The sequence below is a fragment of the Strigops habroptila genome, chromosome 7 (assembly GCF_004027225.2).
Source record: "Strigops habroptila isolate Jane chromosome 7, bStrHab1.2.pri, whole genome shotgun sequence".
In the NCBI taxonomy this organism is placed as follows: domain Eukaryota; kingdom Metazoa; phylum Chordata; class Aves; order Psittaciformes; family Psittacidae; genus Strigops; species Strigops habroptila.
Window position 1 is genome coordinate 50,813,110 of NC_044283.2, and position 9,395 is coordinate 50,822,504.

A 9,395-nucleotide genomic window follows, 5' to 3' on the forward strand; every position below is an offset into this window, starting at 1 on the left:
CTGGACAGCATCGGCTCAGTTTCTTTCAATTTCTTTACCAACAGTTAATTGTAATGTATTTCATCAGCAATATTGATATCTGCCTACAGGGAAGCACAAAAGGCATCACAGAGAGTAGTGAAACTGATCTAAAGGAGAAGGTGCTCTAGTTTACAGGTGGGTGAAACCAAGAGAGATTGTCTGTTATACAGGTGTTTGTCTAGACTGCAGCTGTCTTTTCACAATGGGATATTAAAGCAAGCCATTTACTTTCCTGTATGGATGGGATAGGTTCATGTGATCACTTCATTCCTTCCAGAAAATGATCTAGTGTAAAATCACCATCCTTGCTCCATCTCTGTTGTGTTCAACATAGTGATGCCAGGTTAGTGATGGAGGAGCAGAGGCATTACACTCCATCTACATGCAGTTTCCCAAAGAGAGGTTTCTTCACATGGGAGGTTGTGGTTTTGCACCACACCATGCTCAGGCTTCTGTGAAAGAGCCTGACCCTAATCTAACTCAAGGATTACTTCTTTTAGCTGCCTAAAATGAACCAAGACCACTGCATACCTCACTCCAGACCTGTAGTCTCCTGCCAGTCAGCACTGCCACCACTGTATTAATGGTCGTCAAATGGTCATCAAGAGTCATCTTCACTTTGAAAAAAGCTTGGAACATGAAAATAATGACTAAGTAAAGCTTGAAGCTTAGGGATAAATACGTGATTTATGTTAAACCACAGAAGGAAGGTTACCTGTATAGCACTTCCTTGATATGTGTATTCACACAGAGAGAGGAGAATCTGTTCTCCTTCCGTCACAGTGCACGTTTGTATATGTTAAAGACAGGGAACAGATGACTGTTTAACATGGCAAAGAACTATAAAAATCTTAGTGGCTCTCCCTTCATTTTCAGTCATTTAAAAAATGTTTTAGTGAAGCACTGCAAACTAGATTCTGAAAAGTCATACGGCATTTTAAATAACTACTAAGGAAAGAGCTTATTTTAAAATACTGTATTTTATAGCTCACAGGAGATCTCAGACAGTTTGTTATTCATTTCAACCTAATGCAAGTATTAGCAAGTTTACTGGATAAGGCATCTACTTTCTGAAATGTCTTGACTCTCTAATGCTCTTTATTAATTGTTCTAATGTGTATAATTCGGTGCAATTTACTGTATATGTCTGAACATTCTTTAGGAAATCAGAATAATAGGGTCTCTGGCCATTTAAAATGCCCTGAAATTCTCAGTTATCTTCTGTTTTGAAAATATAAATTCAAAGAACTCTTAGAAGAGAGGGATCATTAAGAGGGCAAAAATATCAGTGTGGCAGAACAATAACATTCTTTAGCTGTTAATAATCTCCGAACTGCTAGAAATGCTTCCTGCAGTCTGCATTTTAGAAAGCAAGGCAGTGATAATGATATTTTATATCCTCAGGATCCTCAGTGGTGTCATTAGTATAAACTCATTTCAGGATAAATTCTCCATGTAGCTGAAGGAGCAGTTTGAGACATGACTTCTGCAGTATGCCCCTACGTAATGTGGGTGCTGCACTGGTAGCAGCAATCTGGACACTCCTCACAAGTGCGAGGGATGGAGCTGAGGTCAAGTGTCACAGTTGTGACGAGCCTCAATCAGGTATATGGCACTGCCTGCTTCATGGCACACCAACCCCAGCTGCTGTAGGTGGCGATGAGCCAAAGTCACAGTCTTGTAGCTTAAATACGCCCACCATTTGACACTACAGGAGAGGATACTTGGTAGCTGCAGGCTCTAGCAATGCTAGACAGATTTATTTATTGCATAAGGTGAGAGCAGCAACTGCAGTTGTCTTATACCTCTGTACCAGAGCCTTTCTGTGTCCTGCTCTGCTCTGTGTGTTCATACAGTGTCGCATCCTGAAGTTACGCAAAGGCCTTGCTAGGTGAAGGAAACAGTTGTTATCATTAGGGTTGACTGGAGGCAGTGTTACACATTACAAGGTCTGTGGAAGATAGGGACTATCCTATGTATGAAATTTCTTCCTAATTTTGGCGAATCAGAAAAGCATGTGGTTTGTTAACTGTGGTGCTTTCTTGTGTCCAGGAGCTCTGGGTTTTTTTCTTACATTTGAAGAGTTCTCAATGCAGCACAGTCATTGTTCAGCACTTAAGCTCTCACAAGCTACAGTGACAGAAGTAGAAATAATAAATAGAGCAATGCTTGTATCTCCCAAAATATTGATGCTTGCTGACTTCGGAAGCCACAATAAAAACACCACCTCACATTTCAAGCCAAATAAAACATGTCAGTTTTGAAAAACTTAGGGTGATGTAAAGCCCCTTGTTGATCTTTGTCCTTCTGACACTGCTGAATTTAGTAAGCCTAATCTTGAGGCAACTGGCTGGCTTAAACCTCTTGTGTTTTATTCTTCAAATGCCACTGATTTACATGATAGTTTGCCTTAGACAGGGCAATCAGGCTTTGATATTTGATCCCCATGGGAGTGTTAATTAATAAGGGCTGAGAGAAAAAGTTATAACTGCAGAAAATGAGAGTAAATGAGAGTCCTTTGCAAATGAGTGTCCTGGGGTCCGCAATGATTTCAAATTACATTTCTGTGTACGTGCATGCGTATGTGTGTGTAGTCAGTCCTTCAGCATGCCAACAGCTCTTACTGCACTTTAAAAAAGATGCTCTGAATATTAATAATCTGTAGAGCTGATCTCTCTTGGTTCCGATAATTGTATAAAAATAGCACCATCAGGGTGTTACAAATGAAAAGGAAAAAAAAAACCACCCACAAAACCAACCTGCAAAAAAGATACTGTAAAAGCAGGAGGCAAAAGAAAACAAAAATGCGCAATGTTACAGCTGGGAACTACGTGATTTCTTCCTGAAGGCATCATAGGAGAGAATTTATTCCTTTACAAAGCAAGATCTGAATTTGGGGCAGGAAGGAACATGAGAAGTAAAACTGGAGGCTTGACACTGGGCCAGCCACCTGACCTCATTGCTTTGGGCTGTTCCTGAGCAAACAGAAGTTCCTGCATTTCCTATATTCCAATTTCAAAAGGGTCACTGTGTGGTGTAATAGCCTTGGCTACACAAAGCATCTGACACTTTTTCATATGACCACACATGACCTTTCTTAATGTGGAAAAGGCTACGAATCTGCCCATCACCACCAAAACCTAGTAATCAGTCGTGACATATACAGTCTAAATTTAAAAAATGTCTTTGGAAACTCTGCAATAATCTCAAATTTTGCTGGTGACTTTCACTGAACTGACTGTAATTTGGGAATACTGTGAAATCCATAGAGGCAACGTTTTGCAACCAGTCAAATGGTGAATGTTGGTTATGGTTTTCAAGGCATATGATTAGCTTAATATTTGTATTTTGTTTTACCTCTGATTACTTGTACATTGAATAGTAAAGCTGGCATTTTGCAGCCAGTATAACTAGGGGTATTTAAATCAGAACATAGATCTCTTTTCTAAGTACAAATGAGAAGGGCAGACACTCAATAGTTTTGAAGCATATGGTTAATAGGCCCATATTTTTAATTTATAACTCTATGATTATATTTTATTTTTCAGTTTGTAGGTATTGGGGAATGAATCTTCAGATGGTCCTTAATTATTCTGAATTCAGCTAATGAGATATGTTGCTGCATTCCAAACTCTAGGCTCATAATAAATAAAAGCTAAAAGGAGGAAATATACACATTCCTGTTTCCTTGCTGAATGTTATTTAGAAAAAAAAAAAAAAAAAAAAAAAAAGGTAAAATTTCCTAACTACTGAGCAGATTTTTTAAAATTATTGTTCTATTTCTCCAAAATTTCATTGCTGCACTCTCGAGTTCAGTGCACTGTTCTTAAGAGACTTCAGCTCTCTTTTCCACCACAGCAATTGGTGTGATTTGGGCAGAGGGGCAAAAAAAGGCAAAATAGCTCAGTGTACTATGAAAAGGCTGACCAGAAGGGGCCAGGTGTCAGAGCCAGCAGGAGCAGAGGATTCGCACAGCCACTCTGACTGGCCACTCGGTGTCTGTATGGTGTTTCCTCTCACTATCCTGCAAGGCAGGGAAACACATCCATCTCATTTTTCAGGTTAGGAGCTGAGGACAGGAAAGGATCAGGGTGAGGCTATGTTTCAAGCTGAGCACCCATCCTGGGTTACACAGCAAGAGCAGCCCCTTTTTCCATGAGATGAGGCTGGCTGCATGCTAGAGCTGCAGTGGTCCTGGGACAAGAGGGGATGGAGTGCTGGCTTGGCAGATGCTAGAAGGAAGATGAAATATATCACTGCAGCCAGGGTCATCCCTAGTGCCACCACTGTGGCTGAGGAATAGGGTATGGGACCACAGAGGCAGATGGTTTGGAGGAGAGATGGGATGATACCTTTATCATTGTTCCTCTCCTCTTGCTCCCAGGAAATGCCCACCCGGCAGATAAACTAAGTGTCTTGCCCATGCTGCGGTGAAGGCTGACAGAGGCATAAGGTCACACTTAAGGCTGGTATCCTGGCCGGTGAGCCATACATGTTCTGTACCCACAACTCTGTACTTGGAATAACTTTCCTGTTCCAGTTCGTTTAATGAAAATGGGATCTTATGGACCATGCTTTCCACTTGTGCTTAACAAATGCTGCATCCTCTCACAGATGTAAGGCTTCCATTGTGACCAGCAATCTGAGTATGCCTCTAGCAAAAAGCTGTCATTCAGGGATTAAAATAGACATTTGTTCACATACTGTAATACTTTTTTTCTATGTATGTTTCAAAGGGTACAAGGAAAACATGGAACCCAGCTTTGCAGCTAACTCCGTTTCACTATGACAGGTTTGCTTATGCTTTGGCCACTGGCTGGACTTCCCCAGACAGTTTTCCACTGCTGCGAGGGATTCTGGGCCTTTCTTCTGTGTTGTTTATGCTGTTCTTGGGGATTCTGTGGACAAACAGTTTGAGAGAGACAATAGGAAAAAAAGGGGTTGTTTTTTTGTTCCCTTTCATTCATTGTCAGTACTCTGCAAAGGAAAACCAGCAAGAAAAGGAGGAAGGTAAGCCAGAACTTGGCAGAAAGCCAGTGCACAAGAGTGCTGCAGTAGGCTGAACACTCTAAATCTTCTGTTTATTTCAAATATCCCTGTTTTATTCTGAGCTGTACAAGCTGTACAACCTATACAACCCTTATTCACATGAATAAGCCACTTATGCAAGATGTCCCAGCAAAAATTCGTGTTTTCTGTTGTTGACACTAGTCCTGATGAGCTCTTTACTTCAGGATCTTATCTTATTCATCCTGTTATCCTTGTCACTGGAATTGCTCAGTGTATGTCAAAGTAGTTTCAGGTGGCTGCTGAGCCTCACAGAAGACACCGAAGGCATTACTGGTTCATACCATGGTGCATTAACTACTTTGTACTGAAAACAGTGGTCTGATCCCTGAAGTCATCATTCTGCGTCATTTGTCCCATGTTTGGTGGCATTGCTGAGGATCATCACTCTTTAATCTCCCGCCACCAGTCCTCCTTGTCCCTGAGCACTCTACTTCAGTGTGCATGTCCCCTTTCCTTAATGCCCCACAGCCTTCTGAATCCTTCAGCAGACACAGGGTAGATGCATGATTTTTGTTTGTCCAAATGGCTACCCTCTACCAGACTGAGAACTTTTTGGTAACTGACTCGTTTACTGTAGCATCTGACTTTTAAAGGAATCATTGCATTCCCTCTGGGTTGAATGCATCTGGGTGATTCTTATCCAGGAGGGTAATATAAGTAATTCCTGGTGCTGGATCTATTCAGGAATTTTGGATTGAACTGTGTTCCATTTTCAACTCCTAAAAAATAGAAAAAAAGGGTAATATATTGGTAGGTATAAATAACCTTAGAAAGACAATTGTTTTAACCTTGATTTAAACAAGCTCTGCTAATAATATAGGAATGAGGATATGGGGGTTGACATGATTTCCAGCAAGGTATTTATAGAACTATTTGAACAGACTTTACAATAATTAAAACAGAGTATAGGTTATGTTAAAGTAAATGAAGTCAATTTTAGTTCATCATCATTTTTACGGTGTTGGAAATTAGCATAACAGTGACAACTATAGTTGTCATTGACTTGAGCAGCAGCAGTTAATCATTGCAATTAATCATTATTAATACATAATTCATAATGATCAATCATGCTTGACTCTAGAATCATAGTGTGCTTGTATTAAATACTATATAAATATAAAAGGGCATTAATAACTGTCCAAGAGCTAGGAAAATCAGGCCTCCATTTTCCATTTTGATGTACTGTTATGAGCTCTTGCTGCCATATGTCTGAGTTTGTTAGGGCTTGTTTAGTTTGAATTAATCTTGACAGGTGAGCAGTAAGATTGCAGTACATATATGCAAATTGCATAAACGTCCCCTATTTGTCTAAGATAGCTGTTGTATGCTTCACAGATCTGGTAGGTCAGGCAAAACTTTTGCTCAGAACTGAACTGGTGCTTTGTCCTGGCAATTCTCCTCTAACTCTCTCCCCATTGCATACTGAACATCATAAAAAGTAGACTTTGGCTTTTGAGAACAGCTCTCAGTTCCTCCTTAGCCACTATTCTCAATGTTTGTTGAGGAAGGCCATCCTCTGAGGTAGACATTGACCTGTGGTTTACACTATTGAAATACACATGTCCAGGAGCTCAAGAACCTCTGAAAAGTAACTTTGGATGCTGCCTATATGTCTAGTGTTCTGATGCCTGTATTCTAGAAGCCCATGCTCTGGACCATGTTTTGGTTTGTTTGGGGGGTGGGGTTTAACAATTTCTTTGTTTATGTGCTCATGTACTTCTCTGGGAAGCAGAAGAGGAATTACATAAATTAAGTACTTTTTCAGAAAGCTTTGGAGTACTACTTTTCAAGCTAAATTTGCCTAAAACTTTTAATGAGTCATCTTTGCATGGAAAATCAATCATCTCTGCTGGTTTTGGCTGGGATAGAGTTAATTTTCTTCATAGCAGCTGGTATGGGGCTATGGATTTGTGCTAGAAACAGTGTTGACATTACAGGGATGATTTCATTATTGCTGAGCAGTGCTTGCACAGAGTCAAGGCCTTTTCTGCTTCTCACCCCACTAGTGAGTAAGCTGGGGGTGCACAAGTAGTTGGGAGAGGACACAGCCAGGACAGACCCCACTTACCAAAGGGATATTCCATACTATATGATATTATGCTTAACATACAAAGCTGGGGGGAGAAGAAGGAAGGAGGGGGATATTCGGAGTGATGGCATTTGTCTTCCCGAGTAATCATTACTCGTGATGGAGCCCTGTTTTCCTGGAGATGACTGAACCTGCTGATGTGAAGTGGTGAATGAATTCTTTGTTTTGTTTTGCTTTACCTCTTACAGTGTCTTTATCTCAACCCATGAGTTTTCTCACTTTTGCTCTTCCAATCTCGCCCATCCCATCAGAGTGGGGAGTGAGCAAGTGGCTGCATGGGGCTTAGCTGTTGGCTGGGGTTAAACTATGACACCATGGTTCAGACATATATTGCGCCGCAAAAGAAAGAAAGAAGTACATTTGTTTTAAATAGAAGGCTATCTTAGAGGGTTTTTTTCCTTGCTGAGTGAAAAGCAAATATATATTTCAATTTAAATTAATTTTAAGTATTTTAGTTTTCTTTATGGAAAACGAGAGAACACAGTGTGCATATCTGTAATGAACTGCAGTAATACTTCGCTCATATTGAGTGTTGTTTCAGCATAGAGCTGTGCTCAGAAGAAGCCAAAATTCAGTACAAACAAAAGAAAGGCATTAAAGTTTGATAGCAACATGATATCTGGGCAAAAGGACCCGCTGAAAGTGTCCTGGTACAGCAAAAGATGTTTAAAAGCAAGTGGTTTTTTTCTTAACCAAACAAAATATTTCAAGAGCAGCAAACCCCTTTTGAATTCTTCCATGAAATGTAAGTCTCTTCAAGGGTAGTTTGGCAGAATTAAACTATTTGTCAGGTTTCAGCAGCATCTAATCTCTGAATAGCATGCATACGTTTTTATGCCTGAAGGACAAGGAGAGCCATGTGACTCCTGCAAGTGGGTGGATGTCATCAGAGCAGGCTTAGAGCAGCAGGTGAAATTGTACTGTTCCTGCCTCAAAACAGGCCAGGTAACAGGGAGCCATCCACTGTTGTCACATACTGAATTCAGAATTAGTCCTCCTACCACAGATATAGATATAATTTCAATCTTGTTTTCTACACAGGAAAGTCCACACACCCCCCATCCCCACCCTTTTTTTTTCATCTTGCCAATACATTTTTTCCTAAGTTTCAGGATCCCTCGTGAAACTGTTATTTTTATCATGCTGCAGTACCTCTGGGAAATCACTCCTTGCACTGCCAAGGACACAACTTCACTCTTCAGTTTCGGTCAGTTCCTTGGCCACGTGTCCCTCCTATCCTGTCAATACAGTCTTGCTTCTGTGACTGCCATGCTCAGATCAGATGCTACCAGCAAATAGTTTTTCTGTGTACTGTATCCATGCACAAACCCTGAAATATGAGGCTACTAGTAATATGGAAGAGTTGAGAACCAGACTCTGATGTGCACCTTGTTTCTGAGCCCTAGCAGGCAGCTATTATTTGATTAAAATAGGACTCTGCTCCTTTCTCCCCCTGCACATTCTTACCATTTAGCTGTGATAAAATGATTTATTACCAAAATTAAATCAAGAATAGATTCTGTCTTTGTCCTTCTATTTTTTGCTCAGAACTACACATGGAGCTGGAAGAAAATAAGTAGAAAGAACGTGAAAATAATGTTGCTATTAAGAAATATTTCAAGTGTTTATCTTCCTGCAAACTAATTACTCCAAAGGTTTTAAGCAAAAAAGCAGGCTTGAAATGACCTGAGAGAAAAGAAGGTCATATTAGGAAGAAGATATTCATAAAAGATCACATTAGGATTTAGAAGATTGCATCCGTCACAGGATTTTGCTTTGGCAATTAAAAAAAGCTGGTCTGTCAACATTTAAATTTTCAGGTCCCGGTCCCTGAGAAAGGAATCGTATGCTGAGTGCTTCCACTCCCTGAAGAAAGTGTGGGAAGAGTGGGCAACTCAGAGTTGGATCCAAACCAGCTGAACTGCAAAGACAGAGAGGCTGAAATAAAACCACTTCAGTGATGGGTAAGTACTCCTTCTGTCAGTTTGGAACTTCACCCGGGACTGCAGAGAGGCGCCTTTGTCCAGCTGGGCTCCACTGCCTGAAGGAAGTCATCAAACACTTTTTTTTTCCCGTTCTTTTGGTAATGAGGGGCTGAGCAGGGTTCTCTGCTCTGACTGAGGAGAGCAGCAACAGCAGACATATGCAGGTGTGAGCCTCAGTGCTTAGGGGATTCAAGGTTAAAGAGAGCATAGGTTCCTTCAGGTTGAAGTGG

General features: G+C 40.6%; 1 long non-coding RNA gene across 1 annotated transcript in view; it reads left to right on the top strand.

Annotated features, from left to right (window-relative positions):
• LOC115610726 overlaps positions 1 to 9,144 on the top strand; it is a 193,182-nt gene extending 184,038 nt beyond the window's left edge. The window contains exon 3 of the long non-coding RNA XR_003992323.1: positions 9,001 to 9,144. This is a non-coding gene — a long non-coding RNA (uncharacterized LOC115610726). The remainder of the gene's footprint in view (positions 1 to 9,000) is intronic.
• Positions 9,145 to 9,395: the final 251 nt, after the last annotated feature.